General features: G+C 40.8%; 1 pseudogene; it reads left to right on the top strand.

Moving 5' to 3' along the window:
* The first annotated feature begins 401 nt into the window (after positions 1-401).
* LOC122700839 overlaps positions 402-23,113 on the top strand; it is a 39,868-nt pseudogene continuing 17,156 nt past the window's right edge.

The raw sequence follows: 23,113 nt of genomic DNA, 5'->3' as shown, positions 1-23,113 counted from the left end.
GCTGTCTCTCATATAGGGTCATCATTACCATCTTTCTAAATTCCATATATATGCATTAATATACTGTATTGGTGTTTTTCTTTCTGACTTACTTCACTCTGTATAATGGGCTCCAGTTTCATCCACCTCATTAGAACTGGTTCAAATGCATTCTTTTTTAATAGCTGAGTAATATTCCATTGTGCATATGTACCACAGCTTTCTTATCCATTCATTTGCTGATGGACATCTAGGTTGCTTCCACGTCCTGGCTGTTATAAACAGTGCTGCGATGAACATTGGGGTACATATGTCTCTTTCAGTTCTGGTTTCCTCAGTGTGTATGTCCAGCAATGGGATTGCTGGGTCATATGGTAGTTCTATTTCCAGTCTTTTAAGAAATCTCCACACTGTTCTCCATAATGGATGTATTAGTGTTCATTCCCACCAACAGTGTAAGAGGGTTCCCTTTTCTCCACACCCTCTCCAGCATTTATTGTTTATAGACTTTTAGACGGCAGCCATTCTGACTAGCGTGAGATGGTACCTCATTTTGGTTTTGATTTGCATTTCTCTGATAGTGAGTGATGTTGAGCATCTTTTCATGTGTTTGTTAGCCATCTGTATGTTTTCTTTGGAGAAATGTCTGGTTAGTTCTTTGGCCCACTCTTTGATTGGGTTGTTTATTTTTCTGGAATTGAGCTGCAGGAGTTGCCTGTATATTTTTGAGATTAATTCTTTGTCAGTTGCTTCATTTGCTGTTATTTTCTCCCATTCTGAAGGCTGTCTTTTCACCTTGCTTATAACTTCCTCCACTGTGCAAAAGCTTTTAAGTTTAATTAGGTCCCATTTGTTTATTTTTGCTTTTATGTTCATTACTCTGGGAGGTGGGTCATAGAGGATCCTGCTGTGATTTATGTCAGAGACTGTTTTGCCTATGTTTTCTTCTAGGAGTTTTATAATTTCTGGTCTTATGTTTAGATCTATAATCCATTTTGAGTTTATTTTTGTGTATGGTGTTAGAAAGTGTCCTAGTTTCATTCTTTTAAAAGTTGTTGACCAGTTTTCCCAGCACCACTTGTTAAAGAGATTGTCTTTTCTCCATTGTATGTCTTGTCTCCTCTGTCAAAGATAAGGTGCCCATAGGTGCGTGGATTTATCTCTGGGCTTTCTATTTTGTTCCATTGGTCTACATTTCTGTCTTTGTGCCAGTACCATACTGTCTTGATGACTAGCTTTGTAATATAGTCTGAAGTCAGGCAGGTTAATTCCTCCAGTTCCATTCTTCTTTCTCAAGATTGCTTTGGCTATTTGAGATTTTTTGTATTTCCATACAAATTGTGAAATTATTTGTTCTAGTTCTGTGAAAAATACCATTGGCAGCCTAATAGGGATTGCATTGAATCTATAGATTGCTTTGGGTAGTGTACTCATTTTCACTATATTGATTTTTCTGATCCATGAACACGGTATATTTCTCCATCTATTTGTGTCCTCTTTGATTTCTTTCATCAGTGTCTTATAGTTTTCTACATATAGGTCTTTTGTTTCCTTAGGTAGATTTATTTATAAATATTTTATTCTTTTCATTGCAATGGTGAATGGAATTGTTTCCTTAATTTATCTTTCTGTTTTCTCATTGTTAGTGTATAGGAATACAAGGGATTTCTGTGTGTTACTTTTATATTCTGCCACTTTACTATATTCATTGATTAGCTCTAGTAATTTTCTGGTAGTGTCTTTGGGGTTTCCTATGTAGAGGATCATGTCATCTGCAGACAGTAAGAGTTTTCCTTCTTCTTTTACAATTTGGATTCCTTTTATTTCTTTTTCTTCTCTGATTGCAGTGGCTAAAACTTCCAAAATTATGTTGAATAGTAGTGGTGAGAGTGGGCACCCTTGTCTTGTTCCTGACTTTAGGGGAAATGCTTTCAATTTTTCACCATTGAGGATAATGTTCAGTACGGGTTTATCATATATGGCTTTTACTATGTTGAGGTATGTTCCTTCTATGCCTGCTTTCTGAAGGGTTTTTTTTTTTTTTTTTTTTTTTAATCACAAATGAATGTTGAATTTTGTCAAAGGCTTTCTCTGCATCTATTGAGATAATCATGTAGCTTTTATCTTTCAATCTGTTAATGTGGTGGGTGTATCACTTTTCACCAGGCTCTCACTGTCTTCAGCCACCTCGTGGTTTCAGTAAAGATAAACAAGCATTTACTCCGTTGTCACAATTTCTTCCTTGAGACTTGCCGCAGAAGTTAATGAAGAATGGAGTTGATTCCACACATAAAAGACTTCATAAAGCACAATGGCTCTGGCTGGTCCCTGAATGAGCTGCTCAGGATGGAGCTGGCTGTTTCAGACAAACTGCATGGGGACCTTCACATCAGGATGCCGCTGGACTTTCTGTCCATATTGCACACCCTGGTGGTCCTGCACTGGCCCCACATGAAGGAGCTGAGGCCTCAGAGGGATCCTCCTCTCTATGTAGAATCTCTGACCAGCCAGCTGCAGCTGTGTGTGGTGGGCCATCAGCTGCTGCAGCTCAAGGGTTCCACGCTGGCCTTGGTCATCACCACCTTCAAGCTGGAGAGGCTCATGCCAGACAGCTGTATTCCTGTACCTGACCTGCTGAAGAAGGCTTAGGTTGGAATTATGCAGTGGAATGGCTGCAAAGAGCATGTAAAACAGCAACTGGCAAGCCTTTTCTCATTGTCCTGCGTGGACACTTTGTGGCTCCCCTGCTGGCGTCTCTGTCTTACCCCAGGGCCTTTCACATCTTCGTGGCAAATCTCGACTTGAACTTCTCTATATTCTGGGCTTTATGGATCCTGTAACAAGAAAGCAAGAAGGCCTTGAAAGAGCAACTGAGAAAACACTCCTGATTCTTCAGGGAAAACAAATAAACAAACAAACAAAAGCAAAACAAAACAAAACAAACAAACAAACAAACAAACAAAAACAAGGGGGCAAAAGGGAAAGGTTAGTTTTATAAGTTAAACTCAAACTCCTGCCTCCCTTGCAATCCTGGGCCTGAGACCAGGGAGAGGGAATAAATGCTCACAGTGCAGCTTGCTTTTTCTTCCTTCCTCAGTGAGGAAGGAAGCTGCACTGTGAGGTCAGGGCAGAAGGGCCAGGCTGGTGTTGACAGACAGGTTTCTGCTGCTGCACCTGCCAGCACTGGCTGGGTCCTTCCAGCTTCCCAGGCTTGCACCAAAAGCACGTACAGGCTTCATGTCCCGAGTACTCTGCCCACCTCTGCAGAAACGGGACAGTCTTTCCAGGTAGGTTTACCCTGACTTGGCCAGGATCTAAGTCTTTCCTTTGTAAGGACTTGATTTATAAAGTGTGCTTTATTTCATATACACTAACCAGATCAAGCTTTAGGCATATTTCTCCTTGATTACTCTTAGCTTATAGGCTTAACTAGAGGAATCTCTGTGTTTAGAAAACGGCGCTTTGAGGTGATGCTTGTGTTGGGAAGGCACAGCTCCCAGGGTTTTGGTTGAGATGAGCGGGTCCTGAGGCTGAGCTCCCCCTACTGCAGGGAAGAGCGACCATGGGCATGGCAATGATGGAGAAGCCAGCTGCCCCTGGGATGTGGTGATGCTGGAGCCTTTCTCTAGGCAGTGGAGTCTGGCTGACAGAGATGCCAGCTGGGACTGTGGAAGTAGTGCTGGGGATGTGAATGACTGAGCCACGCACTCAGAGGTCATCTGTGAAGTCCTTCCATGGTGAACAGTTTTCTGTAAATGTGCTAAGCCATGGAAAGGGTGATCTGCTACTAGGTGCAAAGTAGCCAATACTAGCTATACTGTATCAGTGTCTGTGCTGAAGTCAGCACAGATCTCTGCCTTCTGCTGAGACAAATTTGCTTGTTGGAGCTTTTGTTCAAATACACTTGACTTCCATTCACACACACACACACAAAGCAACAGTTAAAACTGGACATGGAACAATGGACTGGTTCCAAATTGGGAAAGCAGTACATCAAAGCTGTATATTGTAACCTTGCTTATTTAACTTATACACAGAGTACATCATGCGAAACACCAGGCTGGGTGAAGCACAAGTTGGAGCCAAGATGTCAGGGAATAATACTAAAAACCTCAGATATGCAGGTGACACCACCCTTATGGCAGAAAGCAAAGAGGAACTAAAGAGTCTCTTGATGAAAGTGAAAGAAAAGAGTGAAAAAGCTGGCTTAAAACTCAACATTCAAAAAACGAAGATCATGGCATCTGGTCCCATCACTTCATGGCAAATAGATAGGAAACAGTGGAAACAGTGACAATCACTGCTGATGGTGACTGCAGCCATGAGTTAAAATTTTTTTTTTCATTTATTTTTATTAGTTGGAGGCTAATTACTTTACAGTGTTGTAGTGGTTTTTGCCATACAGTGACATGAATCAGCCATGGATTTACATGTGTTCCCCATCCTGATCCCCCCTCCCGCCTCGCTCTCCATCCCATTCCTCTGGGTCTTCCCAGTGCACCAGCCCTGAGCACTTGTCTCATGCATCCAACCTGGGCTGGTGATCTGTTTCACCCTTGATAGTATACTTGTTTCAATGCTATTCTCTCAGAACATCCCACCCTTGCCTTCTCCCACAGAGTCCAAAAGTCTGTTCTACACATCTGTGTCTCTTTTTCTGTTTTTCATATAGGGTTATCGTTACCATCTTTCTAAATTCCATGTATATACTTTAGTATACTGTATTGGTGTTTATTTTTCTGACTTACTTCACTCTGTATAATGGGCTCCAGTTTCCTCCATCTCATTAGAACTGATTCAAATGAATTCTTTTTAAAGGCTGAGTAATATTCCATAGTGTATATGTACCATAGCTTCCTTATCCATTCATCTGCTGATGGGCATCTAGGTTGCTTCCATGTCCTGGCTATTACAAACAGTGCTGCAATGAACATTGGGGCACACGTGTCTCTTTCAGATCTGGTTTCCTCAGTGTGTATGCCCAGGAGTGGGATTACTGGGTCATATGGCTGTTCTATTTCCAGTTTTTTAAGGAATCTCCACACTGTTCTCCATAGTGGCTGTACTAGTTTGCATTCCCACCAACAGTGTAAGGGGGTTCCCTTTTCTCCACACCCTCTCCAGCGTTTGTTGCTTGTAGACTTTTGGATAGCAGCCATTCTGACTGGTGTGTAAAGGTACCTCATTGAGGTTTTGATTTGCATTTCTCTGATAATGAGTGATGTTGAGCATCTTTTCATGTGTTTGTTAGCCATCTGTATGTTTTCTTTGGAGAAATGTCTGTTTAGATATTTGGCCCATTTTTTGATTGGGTCATTTATTTTTCTGGAATTGAACTGCAGGAGTTGCCTGTATATTTTTGAGATTAATGCTTTGTCTGTTGCTTCATTTGCTATTATTTTCTCCCATTCTGAAGGCTGTCTTTGCACATTGCTCATAGTTTCCTTTGTTGTGCAAAAGCTTTTAAGTTTCATTAGGTCCCATTTGTTTAATTTTGCTTTTATTTACAATATTCTGGGAGGTGGGTCATAGAGGATCTTGCTGTGATTTATGTCAGAGAGTGGTTTGCCTATGTTCTCCTCTAGGAGTTTTATAGTTTCTGGTCTTACATTTAGATCTTTAATCCATTTTGAGTTTATTTTTGTGTATGGTGTTAGAAAGTGTTCTAGTTTCATTCTTTTAAAAATGGTTGACCAGTTTTCCCAGCACCACTTGTTAAAGAGGTTGTGTTTTGTCCATTGTATATTCTTGCCTCCTTTGTCGATGATAAGGTGTCCATAAGTACGTGGATTTGTCTCTGGACTTTCTATTTTTTTTCCACTGATTTATATTTCTGTCTTTGTGCCAGTACCATACTGTCTTGATGACTGTGGCTTTGTAGTAGAGTGTGAAGTCAGGCAGGTTGATTCCTCCAGTTCCATTCTTCTTTCTAAAGATTGCTTTGGCTATTCAAGGTTTTTGGTATTTCCATACAAATTGTGAAATCATTTGTTCTAGTTTTGTGAAGAATACTGTTGGTAGCTTGATAGGGATTGCATTGAATGTATAGATTGCTTTGGGTAGTATACTCATTTTCACAGTATTGATTCTTCCAATCCATGAACACGGTATATTTCTCCGTCTATTTGTGTCCTCTTTGATTTCTTTCATCAGTGTTTTATAGTTTTCTATGTATAGGTCTTTTGTTTCTTTAGGTAGATATACTCCTAAGTATTTTATTCTTTTTGTTGCAATGGTGAATGGAATTGTTTCCTTAATTTCTCTTTCTGTTTTCTCATTGTTAGTGTACAGGAATGCAAGGGATTTCTGTGTGTTAATTTTATATCCTCCAACTTTGCTATATTCATTGATTAGCTCTAGTAATTTTCTGGTATAGTCTTTAGGGTTTCCTATGTAGAGGATCATGTCATCTGCAAACAGTGAGAGTTTCACTTCTTCTTTTCCTATCTGGATTCCTTTTATTTCTTTTTCTGCTCTGATTGCTGTGGCCAAAACTTCCAAAATTATGTTGAATAGTAGTGGTGAGAGTGGGCACCCTTGTCTTGTTCCTGATTTTATGGGAAATGCTTTCAATTTTTCACCACTGAGGATAATGTTTGCTGTGGGTTTGTCATATATAGCTTTTTATGTTGAGGTATGTTACTTCTATTCCTGCTTTCTGGAGAGTTTTTATCATAAATGAATGTTAAATTTTGTCAAAGGCTTTTTCTGCATCTATTGAGATAATCATATGGTTTTTATCTTTCAATTTGTTAATGTGGTGTATTACATTGATTAATTTGCAGATATTAAAGAATCCTTGCATTCTTTGGATAAAGCCCACTTGGTCATGATGTACAATCTTTTTAGTATGTTGTTGGATTCTGTTTGCTAGAATTTTGTAAGGGATATTTGCATCTATGTTCATCAGTGATATTGGCCTGTAGTTTTCATTTTCTTTCTTTCTTTTTTGTGGCTGCAGCCATGAAATTAAAAGACGGTTACTCCTTGGAAGAAAAGCTATGACCAACCTAGATAGCATATTACAAAGCAGAGACATTACTTTGCCAACAAAGGTCTGTCTAGTCAAACCTATGGTTTTTCAGTAGTCATGTACAGATGTGAGAGTGATAGCTTAGTGAATGGTGTTGGATTTGTGATCTTCAAAGATTTAACTTCAGGACCAGGGACCAGGCTTGATCACTCAAGAGCTTTTGTGTAGCAGAGTTTTATTAAAGTGAAAAGGCACAGAGAAATCTCCTGACATACACGTCAGAAGGGGGATGGAGAAATAGCCCCCTCACTAGTGTTAGCAAGGGAGTTATATACTTTTTAATGAATTATTACAATAAATTAAAAGAATGTCTCAAGTTTGTGAAAATTTTACCAGACCCACTCACACAATTTACATTTTAGGATAACAGGATTAGAACTTAACAATAGAAAGATTCTACTAGACCCACTCCCATAATATACCTTTTAAGATATCAGGATTAGTCAGAAGGTTTTCAGGAAAGAGAAACTGCCCTCAAGCAGGATACATTGTTGTTATATAATCCCTAGTATAGAGTTTAAACTGAGTTGTTTGTTGTGTAATCATCAGTCCTGGGCTTAAAGAAACAAATGTTTCATGTGACTAAGACTAAGGAATGTAGAGGGAAAAGAAGTTTTTCCTTTCCTCCTTCTTGAGAGTTCCAGATTCCTATCTCCTCCTTGAGAACACCAGGCCCCTCTCTCCTTGGAGACCCCAAACTGTTTATCAACCTGCCTAGGAATTGACTCTCTTATCCCCCTCTTTTCTTTTAGCAGAATTATGTTGCCAAGGGAAAGGGGCGTTGTTTTCATTCCATATCTACTTCCTGCTGTGATGGGGCACTGTCCCTCAACTGTTGAGGCAGCATATTCTGCTAACCCTCATATAGAAGGTCTCTGATCCAGGGGCCCCAAGCTGGAGGAGGCTGTGGCATTCGTAGGAGCCTGGACATTCATTTGTGACTTAAAAGCTTTGAAATTGTTAGAAACAAATCCAGTACACAGTTACAGATGTAAGGCAAAATAGTCATTAAACCAAGACAATGTATAAGCAAGATTAAAAGTCACATTTTGTCCATAGTTAAAATACAAAGTTTTGCACCAATCCATTTTAGGATTGCTAGATATCATGATTAAAAGAGAGGCATCACACGTGATTGTTGTTGGTGGAGATATTTATAGAGTTGAGGAAAGTCTTCTCCTTGAAATGGAGAAAGCCTCCATGGGAAGCCTTCAACTGATGAAGAGGGGAGTGCTGTGCAGACCCAGCAGTTAGACAGATTGTGGAATGCAGCGTAGGAATGAGCCCAGGACAGGAAGGCATTGTCTTGAGAGTCAAACGATAGACTCAGGACTTTTGGAGTCAACAGAAGCAGGCTCACATAGATTATCAGGCCCATCTGAAAAGTAAAATGTGAAAACATAGAGGATAAAGACAAAAAATGACATTGTTAATTTTGGTCAGGGTGCCACTTTTTAACTCAAGTGTGGTGCACCCAGGAATCAATTCCTGGCACCTTGACAGCTGTGGGAGAAGAAAGAATAACCTGATACGAGCCTTCCCAGAAGGGCTTGAGAGATTGGCCTCCAGACCCCAAAGTCTTTATCAGGACCTCGTTGCCTGGCTCAAAGAGTGGCTTGCTTGACTCAAAGGCTGGGTCGGGAGTCATGTTCCAGAGTTTCCGTAATGTCTCTTGAAAGGCTGAAAGCTGAGTCACATAGTTAGTTAATTATAAGGCCTCAGGGCCTATAACAATGTCTGTGCATAAAAAGGGTCTTCCATTGACACATTCAAAGGGGGACAGTCCTTCCTTTTTAGGGGCAGTCTGATCCCTCATTAAAAGCTATGGGTAGAAATTTTAGTCACTTCCACATCGCTTAAGTTAATTTATGCAAATGTCTCTTAATAATGTCATTAGCCTTTTCTACCTTTCCTGAAGATTGGTTTTTCCAGGAACAGGGTAAGTGATATTCTATTCCTAGAGCTTTTGACACCCCTTGAGTTACAGCAACTTTAAAGGTGGAGCCATTGTCACTCTGGAGACTCCATGGCAGCCCAAACCTGGGAATAATGTCATGTATTAAAATTTTTATAACTTCCTTAGCCTGTTCAGTATGTCAGGGAAAGACCTCAATCCATCCAGTAAAAGTGTCTACCCAGACCTGTAAGCAAGAAAATCCATTTGTTTTTGGCATATGAGTAAAAGGAACCACAGCCTCATTTATTATTTGTAAATCTTGAACTAGTCTCCGTTTATCATTTGACTTTTTCACACCCAAAATAGAAGTGTTGCATGGACTATTACAGGGATTTAATAGCCCCTGCTCCTTTAAATTTTCAATTATGGGTTTTAACCCTTCTTTAACCTAGGACTTTAGTGGGTACTGCTTTGATGTGGAAATAGGTGAGGGTCTTTGAGCTTGATAACAACAGGAACAGCATTTTGTGCTTGACCCACTGTCTTTCCATCAGCCCATACTCTAGGATTTACATTTTGTTCAATTAATGGGAGAGAAAGAGCAGGCTCCATATTCATGAAAACAGAGGCCTGGGCCTTGCTGGGTATATCCCTCCCCAGAAGGGGTGAGGGAAACCCCGGTACGATCAGAAACTCGTGAGAAAACAGCACAGAGCCCCAGTTGCAGCTTAAAGGATGACTGAAATAATAGTGTTTGGCTCATCCTTCCATTACAGTAGTGGACTGGGAGAAAGTGGACCAAGGGCTTCAGGAAGCACAGAGAATTGCCCCAGTGTCCAAAAGGAAATCAACGGATTGGCCCCCACAGTTATTAAAACCCGGGGCTCCTCAGGTGTAATTAGGTCGGAAGCTTGAGTGGGGACCCTCAGACACCTTCAGTCCTGATTGTCCTGAGAGCCCGACCCTGGGGCCTGTGCCTCCAGTGTGGTCCCTTGCAGACTTGATGGGGAGCTGGGTGCGGCTTAGACGCCTGAGGGCAACTTCGCTTGAGATGCCACTCCTTTCCACAGTGATAGCAAGCCCATCCCTTTTCATCAGGGTTCCTCTGGGCATTTTTCTCTTCAGGCTGATTCGTAGCAGTTTTCACAGCCGTCATTAGAACCTCGACCTTTTCTTTGGTTCTTTTCTGTCGCTGTTTTCCCCCCTCATATTCTCTATTGTAATATACCATCTGAGCTAGCTGTGGCAGTTTTTTAAAGGCTGACTTGGTCCAAACGCCTATTTTCATAACTTACGGCAAATATCTGGAGCCGAGTGAGAGATCTATCTTTTAAGATTATTCCTTCTCTGCACTTTCAGAATCAACATCAGTAAACTTGTGGAGGGCCTTCTGTAGTCTCCCTAGGAATTTACCAGGAATTTCCTTCTCTCACTGTTCTATGTAAGCCACTTGGCATAACTTAAAGTCTCAGCGTGAGCTTGCTTAAGCTTGCTTCCTTCAAGAATACATCCAGCAAAGTGGTTCTGTTATTGGAACCACTTGGCTCCCAGTAGGAAGCAGGATTATTTCGTGTTTCCTCAAGCCATTCATCTCCAAAAGCAGTAGATTTCCCCAAAACTTGAATTCTCAAATCAGAAGTCAGTGTCTGTCCCAAGACATGCATTGCATCTCTCCAAGAAAGCTCATAAAGTAAAATTAATCCCGTAAAGTCTTCTATGTACTTTTTGGATCCTCTAAATAGTCTTGACCACAATTGGGACTGTTGAAAATTCTACTGAGACCGAGGCAACCCCTCCTGGAAGGGTGCCCTGACTCTCAGCCTGTTCAGTTGGGAGGGAACCCTGGATACAGGGGCAAAGTAAGAGAACAGGAGGCAGCTGAAGGTTTCACACCCAAATCTGCATCCCTAGGACATAAGTCTGGCATGTCTCACAGAGAGATAAAGAGCAACACATATGGCACTTCTACCCATTTTTCTTGTTTTCTACAGAACCAGTCTAGTTGTAAAACAGTATCATAATTGAGAGACCCTTTAACAGGCCAGCGTTCCCCGTCTTCCAAAGGATACTGTGGCCATTGAGTATCTCAGAAGAAGATCAGGCATGTCCTTTTTAAATTCTGTGGGTCAAATATATCCCAGTTTTTCAGGACAAAATTCAAGGGTGTGAGTCTGGAACTTTGAGTAGCTCCCATCTGTTAAAGAGAAAAAAACAGAGACCAGCACCTTTGCTTCCTTCCGCCAGGAGGCATCCTTCCCTGCTCTAGATGCGGTTGTAGACAGACTCTCCACCGAAGCTCCCCTTCCCTGGTCAAACTTAGTCTGCCCCTTACCGAGGCAGGCACCATACTGGTCCCTCCCAGTTCTACCACCGAGGCGGGGTGGAGATGTACCAGGGGTAGACCTGATGGCATCCGAATTGATTTCTGGTTCCATACCACCATGACCTTTGTTTGATTTGCCTGAGTGGTTTCCTGGAATGTTTCCGAAGCTAGTACTACTAGGGGAAGTGTGCCCGTTCATATTCCTGAGTACAGTCCTGACCTCTGTAGAAGCGGTGAATCATTGCCCCATCAGTAGAGTGTTATCTAGTCCGCTAAGAGCTACTACTATCAAAGGAAGAAGCCCAATACTCCCAAACTGGGATTCCTGACCTATCTTCTTAGAAACCTCATGCTCTCTAGGAGCGCTTCCATCCTTGTAGTTTGGAGTCACAGCTACGACAAGGACTCACTAGTTCCACTTAGTTCCTAAACATGCTCCTAGCAAGTCTGGGTTCCCATGACTACCAAGCTGGGAGCCCAAGTAAAAGTTCATAGTAACGGCATGAATCATAAGTCCATTGAAAGTCTATGATCCGACAGATTGGGCTAGTAGTTCTAATTCCCCATGCAATTATAGAATGATCAAAGAGACCAGGAAAAGCTGACCAAGAAACGAAAGTTCAGTCCACACGCTTCGCCCATTTCTGGTCGCTCCCCTCGCAAGAGGGACCTTAGGTGTCTCTTGGCTTTGGCAGGTGAGTATAAACTCCTGACAAGGTCCCCCTTTTAGGGGCTGCCTTCAGTCATTACAAGGCACCACAAAACCACAGAGCAGGGCTCATCACCTGCTTCATGCAGGGCGTGTCATTCATGCACATGAGCACACCAAAGAGCCAGTAAAGCAGAAAACGTGTATACTGAGAAATCAGAGAGGCTAGAACTCTGAGTGTTCTTACCTTGTCCTGAGGATCCCGGACGAGCCCCCAAGATGATAGCTAACCCTGAAGAGTGTCGGATCGTGATCTCCAAAGAAGAAGATTTGACTTTGGGACCAGGGACCAGGTTTGATCACTCAAGAGCTTTTGTGTAGCAGAGTTTTATTAAAGTGAAAAGGGACAGAGAAATCTGACATACACGTCAGAAGAGGGATGGAGAAATAGCCCCCTCACTAGTGTTAGCAAGGGAGTTACATACTTTTTAATGAATTATTACAATAAATTAAAAGAATGTCTCAAGTTTGTGAAAATTTTACCAGACACACTCATACAATTTACATTTTAGGATAACAGGATTAGAACTTAACAATAGAAAGATCCTACCAGGCCCACTCCCATAATATACCTTTTAAGATATCAGGATTCAGTCAGTTCAGTTTAGTCATTCAGTCGTGTCTGACTCTTTGCAACCCCATGAATCGCAGCACGCCAGGCCTCCCTGTTCATCACAAACTCCTGGAGTTTATTCAAACTCATGTCCATCGAGTCAGCGATGCCATCCAGCCATCTCACCCTCTGTCGTCCCCTTCTCCTCCTGCCCCCAATCCCTCCCAGCATCAGGGTCTTTTCCAACGAGTCAACACTTCGCACGAGGTGGCCAAAGTATTGGAGTTTCAGCTTCAGCATCAGTCGTTCCAATGAACACCCAGGACTGATCTCCTTCAGGATGGACTGGTTGGATCTCCTTGCAGTCCAAGGGACTCTCAAGAGTCTTCTCCAACACCACACTTCAAAAGCATCAATATTCAGCGCTCAGCTTTCTTCACAGTCCAACTCTCACATCCATACATGACCACTGGAAAAACCATAGCCTTGACCAGGCAGACCTTTGTTGGCAAAGTAATGTCTCTGCTTTTTAATATGCTATCTGGGTTAGTCCTAACTTTCCTTCCAAGGAGTAAGCATCTTTTAATTTCATAGCTGCAGTCACCATCTGCAGTGATTTTGGAGCCCCCAAAGATAAAGTCTGACACTGTTTCCACTGTCTTCCCATCTATTTCCCATGAGGTGATGGGACCAGATGCCATGATCTTAGTTTTCTGAATGTTGAGCTTTAGGCCAACTTTTTCACTCTCCTCTTTCACTTTCATCAAGAGGCTTTTTAATTCTTCTTCACTTTCTTCCATAAGGGTGGTGTCATCTGCATATCTGAGGTTATTGATATTTCTCCTGGCAATCTTGATTCCAGCCTGTGCTTCTTCAGGATTAGTCAGAAGGTTTTCAGGAAAGAGAAAGTGTCCTCAAGCAGGATACATTGTTGTTATATAATCCCTAGTATAGAGTTTAAACTGAGTTGTTTGTTGTGTAATCATCAGTTCTGGGCTTAAAGAAAAAAAATGTTTTATATGACTAAGACTAAGGAATGTAGAGGGGAAAAAAAAAAAGTTTTTCCTTTCCTCCTCCTTGAGAGTTCCAGACCACTATCGCCTCCTCGAGAACCCCAGACCCCTCTCTCCTCAGGGATCCTGGACTTCTTATCAACCTGCCTAGGAATTGACCCTCTCAAGAGCTGGACCATAAAGAAAGCTGAGAATCGAAGAACTGATGTTTTTGAACTGTGATGTTGGAGAAGATTCTTGAGAGTCCCTTGGACAGCAAGGAGACCCAACCAGTCCATTCTAAAGGAAATCAGTCCTGAATATTCATTGGAAGGACTGATGCTGAAGCTGAAACTCTAGTAATTTGGTCACCTGATGTGAAGAACTGACTCATTTGAAAAGACCCTGATGCTGGGAAAGATTGAAGGCAGGAGGAGAAGGGGACGACAGAGGATGAGATGGTCAGATGGCATCACTGACTCAGTGGACATGAGTTTGAGTAGACTCCAGGAGTTGGTGATGGACAGGGAGGCCTGGTGTGCTGCGGTCCATGGGGTCACAAAGAGTCAGATATGACTGAATGACTGAACTGAAGTGACAATAACTCAGGTTAATTTAAGCCAGAGAAATGGAAATTATGACGTGTATATCCAGGGCAGTAGATCAAGCTGTCTACTTCCCTCAATAGAGCAAGAAATCCTGGGGTAGGAAAAGTTCCATCACAGCTAAGCAGTGGAAAGAGTCCGATATTCGTGCTATGTTTTCCTTCTTCTATCTTCTTTTCTTCTTTCACCCTGATTTTTGGAGCTTTTCCACAGAAATGGCCACCTTACAGCTTGCAAGTTTATGTTTCCTCTGTTCAAGAGTTAAATGCAAAGTGACCAGCTTTTTCCAAAACACAAATTTTAAATTTTTAGGAGAGAGATTATGAGTGACCCAACTGCAGATAGGTGTCCATGCCTGGTTCAATCAGTGGCAACTAGAGAGTTTGGATTATATGATAACAGATCCTATACAGCAGGAGGAAGCAGTTATTAAAGAAAGGTTATCACTGTCAACTGTACATTCTCCCCCAAAAGTGTCTACTCCTGGTGGTCTTTGGCTATGTACTTGTGATTGAAAAATGGACTTCTTGGGAGGTTCAAGAGGGAGGGAACATATGTATACCTATGGTTGATTTATGTTGATATTTCACAGAAATCAATGAAATTTGGTAAAGCAATTATCCTTCAATTAAAAAATAAATTAAAAATGGACTTCTCGTTGGCGTGGTTCATCTCATATTTGCATTATATTTTGTGCTTTTATAGCAATTTATCACAGTAACTTTGTAATTCTTATTATGTTTTGGTTCTTGGAGTTAAAGTCCTATATGGTAGCAGTTTTATGCTACTCTGTGAATTTCTTTCTGTAGAGTTTTAGCTTGTTTTGCATAAGCCTCTAATGTTTCCTTCCAGGGACTTTGTAAGTGTCACTGAAGATAAGTGATTACAACCAGTTTATATCAGTAATTGACTGACTTATTTTCCCCTAACAGAAGGGGAAAATCCTTTTCTATCTTGTGTCCCATAAGGTACTATGTCCCCTTTTTGTGAATATAACATTCTGAAAATGTAAAAAATGATAGAAGGTACTCTCTACCTGAATTATTCCTGGTGTTTGGATCATCCTAAAATGGAAGACATAATCTCTTATCAAAGAAAAATATAAATTGAGTCGTTGTAGTTGTTAATAGGTACAGTGTCAGTAAACACTAGATCCAGGTGTAAAACTTGAGGAAAAGTTCATAAAAGGAAAGTTCTTCTAGTTCAATAGTCAACAGTCTGTGATTAGCATCTTCCCCATATAGTTGTTCGGGGAGGTACATATGTACTTAATTCTTCCCTCATACTTCGTGACTCCTTTTCTCCTGCTGTATTCAAGGTAGTATCATTTGAATCCATGTTACCCTGTATTTCTTGAAAATTTTGCCAGGAGAAAGCAGTATTAGGATTAATATAACAAGGAACCCAAGCTGAAGTAAATGTGTCAATACCTTTGAGCAGATAATTGAGTGAAAGAATGAAATCCAGAAATGTATAAAACTGTATATGTTTTCTTAACTCAAAATCATTCTAAACGTTTTCTTGCTAAAATGAAGGAATGGGTTTGTGTGTAGAGAGAAAGATAGGAAAAAATATTACTAAATGTTATTACCTTCACAGATTGGAATAGAATGCCTTTAGGTGAATAGAATGCCTTTATTTTTTAAGTGCTTTGATAAGTTCCTGGGATGAAGATAGGGTCTGTCAAGGAACCCCAAATATCACCAGATATTAAAGGCGGGGAAAAAGTGTTCTGCACCAGGAGGAAGAATTTAGAGCTCCCCGGAAAAACTAGGAGACTGAGGATTTGAAGTAGACAGATGAGAGGAGAAGGGTTGTCAAAGCGAGATGGTGGAAAGTAATGGATTGGGATGGAGTCTGCGTACAAGATGTTACACAGCAGAACTGCAGAAGTGGGAACAAGAGTTTTAGGAAAGGGATATGGAGAAGAGGAAGGCTGTATGTGAATTTAATTTTTTTTTACCTTTTCCATAGGATATGACCCCATCCTGCTCTCCTCATCTCTTCAGTGAAATCTACTTATCAAAAAATGAATAGTGTGTGTGTGTGTGTGTAAGCTTAAAAAGGAGAGTTATCTTCATATTGGGGTCAATATTATGACTATAATAATGGCATGTGTATACATGGAAATCAAGGGATCCTTAAGCAGATAAGTGCCTTAAGAAATAAAAAAAAGAGGAAAAAGTCCATAATGCAGTGCTTCTCAATCTTACTTGAGCCAGATATTTAGAGTAGGGGTACTCCCAGCCCTAGAGTTCTGTTAAGGAATTAAAAGATCAGAACAGGCATTCTGTTTTGTCTTTTCAGTTTTATTTGAACTAGAATTGTAGACTTGCTAAAAGTGTCATGATAAAACAAGACCAGAATATTTCACTAAATTTTAGAAAGATGCCAGGTTATCTATATTTGCCTTCACTAAAAGAAAAGAAGTTTTCTCAAACTTGCAGAAATGGAAAATAGAATGGTGGTTGCCATAAATGTGTGGTGAGGAGTGGATGAAGGTGGTTAAAAGGTGTAGACTTCCAGGATAGTCATAAAACAAATAAGTTCTGGGGATGTTAGGTACAGCATGACGAATATAAAGTGAAAGTGAAGTCGCTCAGGCATGTCCGACTCTTTGCGACCCCATGGACTGTAGCCTACCAGGCTTCTCCACCCATGAGATTTTCCAGGTAAGAGTACTGGAGTGGGTTGCCATTTCCTTCTCTAGGGGGTCTTCCCGACCCAGGGATCAAACCCAGGTCCCCCGCATTGCAGGCAGACGCTTTACCCTCTGAGCCACCAGAGAGTGAGCAATAAATATTTGTATGTTTGAAAATTGCCAGAAGAATAGATTTTAAATGTCCTCATAATAAGGAAAAAAAATTAACTATGTGAGATTCTGGATGTTAACTAAACTTATTATGGTTATCATTTTATGAAATATACATATATCAAATCATTGTGTTCTATACCTTAAACTAATATGATGTTTAATGTCAATTATATCTCAATAAAATTGGGAGTGGTGGGAAAAAGTAGTTTCTGAGAATACAGTCAAAAGAAAAGCTGCTCAAGTTCTTGAAAAACTCCACCTACTTGGCATCCCTCAACCTTGAGACATGTGCTTTGCCAAAGGCTTGCTTTCTTTTCTATTATTAAAAACATAAAGACATGACTGACAAATTTCCTGCCTCCAAGAATTTATTCCATTCTTTCTTCTGAACATGTCATTCAGGATGTTTTGAAATACCTAACTTTCTGTATTCTGAGCTGAAAGCATGAGTGATGCAATTTATTTTGCCTGAAACAAATTTATGCATTAATTGAATTTATATTAGGCAAGAAAGCATGGAAATTTTTCATAGGCAAATTAACATGATCTTACTCATGAACTGTTTTTTTGTGTTGTGTACGTGAGATTTTCCTTGACAAACTTACTGAGAAATGGGGTGGGGAGAAGTGACTCCTTGGGGGGAAAGTTAAAAGTGTTATGTTTCAGCATCCTCTGCTTTAAAATATTTCAAGTAAACTTTGCATTAAAAATTTTGGAGTCTAATGGGTTCTTTTCATTTTATTTTATTTATTTATTTATTCATTTTAAATTGGAGTATAGGTGTTTTTGCCAACTAAGGTCCATCTAGTCAAAGCTATGGTTTTCCCAGTAGTCATATATGGATGTGAGAGTTGAACTATAAAGAAAGCTGAGCATTGAAGAGTAGATGCTTTTGAACTGCGATGTTGGAGAAGACTCTTGAGAATCCTTTGGACTGCAAGGAGATCCAATGAGTCCATCCTAAAGGAAATCAGTCCTGAATATTCATTGGAAGGACTGATGCTGAAGCTGAAACTCCAATACTTTGGCCACCTGATGCAAATAACTGACTCATTGGAAAAGACCCTGATGCTCGGAAAGATTGAAGGTGGGAGGAGAAGGGGACGACAGAGGATGAGATGGTTGGATGGCATCATCGACTCAATGTACATGAGTTTGAGTAAACTCCGGGAGTTGGTGATGGACAGGGAGGCCTGGCATGCTGTGGTCCATGGGGTTGCAAAGAGTCGGACACAACTGAGTGACTGAACTCAACTGATAGCTGTTTTACAATGTTGTACAATAAAGCGAATTAGCTATGTGTACACATATACAGGGGAAACGGAGACTTCTGGAGGGCACAAGCAAAGCCTTGTGTGTACGAGGTCATAGGGAAAGCAGCAGTGACCTCATAGGAGACTGAGCCAGCCTTGCCTGGGTGACTGGGAGCCTCCGGCGGAGGTGTGGGTTGACACTGCCTGCTGTGGGGTCAGGGGCTCTGGCAGCAGTGGTCAGGAGGGCGGCATGTTGGCATAGGTCCTCTTGGAGGAGGTCACCATTAGCTGTAAGACAAAGCCTGCGGACTCCAGGACGGGGCGCCTCAGGGCAACCTGCAGGAAGGCACTGTAGCCCCCACACCAGAAAAAAAAACAGGTTCAAGGTCTGCTGAGCTTGGGCCTGCCCACCAGAGGAAGACCGAGTTCTGCTCACAGCCAGGCCCTCCCAGCAGGAAGCTTGCCCAAGCCTCTTATCCTCATCCATCAGGAGGCAGACAGAAGAAGCAAGAACTTCAAAACCATGGCCTCCAGAATGAAAACCACAATCACAGGGAACTAACTAAACTGACCACATGGACCACAGCCTTGTGTAACTTAATGAAAGTAGGAGCCATGCCATGTAGGGCCACCCAAGATGGACGGGTCATGGTGGACAATCCTGACAAAATGTGGTCCACTGGAGAAGGGAATGGCAAACCACTTCAGGATTCTTGCCTTGAGAACCCCATGAACAGTATGAAAAGGCAAAAAGATAGGACACTGAAAGATGAACTCCCCAGGTCAGCAGGTCCGATATGCCACTGAAGAAGAGTGGAGAAATAGCTCCAGAAAGAATGAAGAGGCTGAACCAAAGAGGAAATGACACCTAGTTGTGGATATGTCTGGCATTGAAAGTAAAGTCTGATGCTATAAAGAACAACATTGCATAGGAACCTCTAATGTATGGTACGTGAATCAAGGTAACTTGGAAGTGGTCAAACAGGAGATGGCAAAAGACAACATCAACATTTTAGGAATCAGTAAATGAAAATTGATGGTATAGGGCAAATATAATTCAGATGACCATTATATCTACTACTGTGAGCAAGAGTTCTTTAAAAAGAAATGGAGTATCCTTCACAGTCAACAAAAGAGTCTAAAATGCAGTACTTGGGTGCAATCTCAAAAATGACAGAAAGATCTCAGTTCAAATTCAAGGCAAACCATTCAACATCACAGTAATTCAAGTCTATGCCCCAACCACTAATGCTGAAGAAGCTGAAGTCAAATAGCTTTATGAAGGCTTACAAGACCTTTAAGAACTAACAACAAAAAAAGATGTCCTTTTCATAATAGGGGATTGGAATGCAAAAGCTGAAAGTCAAGAGATACCTGGAGTAACAGGGAAGTTAGGCCTTGGAGTACAAAATGAAGCAAGGCAAAGGTTAACAGTTTTCCAAGAGAACCCACTGGCCACAGCAAGCAACCTGTACCAACAATGCAAGAGACAAATCTACACATGGACGTCACCAGATGGTCAATACCAAATTCAGACTGATTAGAAGTGAAAGGCAAAGAAGAAAAGGAAAGACATACCCATTTGAATGCAGAGTTCCAAAGAAAAGCAAGAAATAATAATAGCAAGAAGGAATAGCAAGAAAGAATAAGAAACCTTTCCTCAGTGATCAATGCAAAGAAATAGAGGAAAATGATACAATGGGAAAGACTATAGTCTCTTCAAGAAAATTAGAGATACCAAGAAAACATTTCATGAAAAGATGGGCTCAATAAAGGACAGAAATGGTATGGACCTAACAGAAGCAGAAGATATTAAGAAGAGGTGGCAAGAATACACATAAGAACTATACAAAAAAAGATCTTTACGACCCAGATAATCATGATGGTGTGATCACTCACCTAGAGCCAGACATCCTGGAATGTGAAATCAAATGGGCCTTAGGAAGCATCACTACGAACAAAGCTACTGGAGGTGATGGAATTCCAGTTAAGCTATTTCAAATCCTAAAAGATGATGCTGTGAAAATGCTGCACTCAATCAGCCAGCAAATTTGGAAAACTTAGCAGTGGCCACTGGACTGGAAAAGTTGTTTTCATTCTAATCCTAAAGAAGGGCAATGACAAGGATGCTCAAACTACCACACAATTGCTCTCATGTCACATGCTAGCAAAGTAATGCCCAAAATTCTCCAAGCCAGGCTTCATCAATATGAGAACCGTGAATTTCCAGATGTTCAAGCTGGTTTTATAAAAGGCAGAGAAACCAGAAATCAAATTTCCAACATCCATTGGATCATTGAAAAAGCAAGAGAGTTCCAGAAAAACATTTATTTCTTCTTTATTGACTGTGCCAAACCCTTTGACTGTGTGGATCATAACAAAGTGTGGAAATGCTTAAACAGATATGAATTCCAAACCACCTGACCTGCCTCCTGAGAAATCTGTGTGCAGGTCAGGAAGTCACAGTTAGAACTGAACGTGGAACAACAGACTGGTTTGAAATCGGGAAAGGAGTATGTCAAGGCTGTATACTGTCACCCTGCTTATTTAACTTATCTGCAGAGTACATCATGAGAAACGCTGGGCTGGATGAAGCACAAGCTGGAGTCAAAATTTCTGGGAGAAATATCAATAACCTCAGATATGCATATGAAGCCACACTTATGGCAGAAAGTGAAGAAGAACTAAAGAGCCTCTTGATGAAAGTGAAAGAAGAGAGTGAAAAAGTTGGCTTAAAGCTCAACATTTGGAAAACTAAGATCATGGCATCCAGTCCCATCACTTCATGGCAAATAGGTGGGGAAACAATGGAAACAGTGACAAACTTTATTTTCTCATGCTCCAAAATCGCTGCAGATGGTGACTGCAGCCATGAAATGAAAAGATATTTGCTCCTTGGAAGAAAAGCTGTGACCAACCTAGACAGCATATTAAAAGGTAGAGACATTACTTTGCCAACAAAGTTCCATCTAGTCAAAGCTATGGTTTCTCCAGTAGTCATGTATGGATGTGAGAGCTGGACTATAATGAATGCTGAATGCTGAAGAATGCACGCCTTTGAACTGTGGTATTGGAGAAGACTCTTGAGAGTCCCTTGGACTGCAAAGAGATCCAACCAGTCCATCCTAAAGGAAATCAACCCTGAATATTCATTGGAAGGACTGATGCCAAAGCTGAACCAATTCTTTGGCCACCTGATGTGAAGTAGAGACTCATTGGAAAAGACCCTGATGCTGGGAAAGATTGAAGGTGGGAGGAGAGGGGATGACAGAGGATGAGGTGGTGGGATGGCATCACTGATTCAATGAACATGAGTTTGCATAAACTCTGAGACTTGGTGATGGACAGGGAGGCCTGGCGTGCTGCAGTCTATGGGATCGCAGAGTTGGACATGACTGAGTGAGTGAATTGAACTGAACTGAATACTGTACTCCATTGTGACTGTGCTAATTTACATTCCCACCAACAGTGCAAGAAGGTTCCCTTTTCTCCACATCCTTTCCTGCATTTATTATATGCAGATTTCTTTGATGATGGCCATTTTGAGCAATGTAAGGTGATACGTCATAGTAGTTTCAGAGAGACAAAGACACCCAAATATTCAATTCAGTTCGGTTCAGTTCAGTCCAGTCGCTCAGTCGTGTCGACTCTTTGTGACCCCATGGACTGCCAGGACTCCTTGTCCATCACCAACTCCTGGAGTTTACTCAAACTCATGTCCATTGAGTGGGTGATGCCATCCAATCATCTAATCCTCTGTCGTCCCCTTCTCCTCCTGCCTTCAATCTTTCCCAGCATCAGGGTCTTTTCAAATGAGTCAGTTCTTCGCATCAGGTGGCCAAAGTATCAGATGGAGAACAGTATGGAGGTTCCTTAAAAAACTAAAAGTAGAATTATGATATGATCCAGCAATCCCACTTGTGGGCATATACTCTGAGAAAACCATAATTCTAATAGGTTCTTAAATCTGGGTCTTGTGTATCAATTATGGAATAATATGTTTTAATTAGAGATACCCAGCTAACTGACACCTAGCAGTATATTTGCATAAAATACTTATGTATATGCAAGTTCTCAGCTTGAGCATAGGTGAACATACTTAAGAGGAGCATAAGTGGACATATTTAAGAGGACTTTCACTGAAAATACTTTCCTGTTTCCATCACAGCCATATTTACACTAGACAGATTCCCCCTCCTGAAGCATTTCAAGATCAGATGCAGACCCTTGACTAAATGAACCAAAAAAAAGCTCCTTGCTTTTTTGGAACAATATGGCTTTGGAATTTGGCAGCAAGTCTCTGATAGGGCTTGACCTGAAAAAGAACATGCATTGGCAAACAGACCAAAAAAGTCAGCTTGTTAAGAAAGATAAGGATCAAATAAGGGAACAGAGAGAGACAAGGACTAAGAAGAGAGATAGAATAAGTTAATGTTTTGTGTTTTTTTGGGGAAAGCCATCCAAAACTTATGCATTTTTATAATAAATGCACTCTATTTTTTATTGAGATATAACTGATATGTAACATTACATTAGTTTCAGATATACAAAATAAAATTTAATATTCATATTGTGAAGTGATCAACACAGTAAGTCTAGCTAACAGCCATCACTGCAAATAGTTACATTTTTTTTCCTTTGTGATGACAACTTTTAAGATATGTTCTCTTAACAACTTTCAACTACAAAATACAATAATTATTTATACCATTCAACTAGTTTTTGTATGGAATTTTGTACTTGCGTTTCATGGCTAAGACATCTCTCTTTCCTGACCATCTTCACTCTGGCCCTTGAAGTTTCGCCATGTGAGTTTTACAAATAACTGTTCCCCTAAGATCTTTTTAAAGACACTTTTAATGTCCTACTTCAGGGGCATTTTTAAAAAAGTGTTATTTCAATCTTTTCATTACTGATAAGAGAGAAACCAGAATCAGAACTATAAAAGTGGATA

This window comes from Cervus elaphus, chromosome 9 (genome assembly GCF_910594005.1).
Source record: "Cervus elaphus chromosome 9, mCerEla1.1, whole genome shotgun sequence".
In the NCBI taxonomy this organism is placed as follows: domain Eukaryota; kingdom Metazoa; phylum Chordata; class Mammalia; order Artiodactyla; family Cervidae; genus Cervus; species Cervus elaphus.
This window is presented reverse-complemented; position numbering and strand designations above follow the sequence as displayed.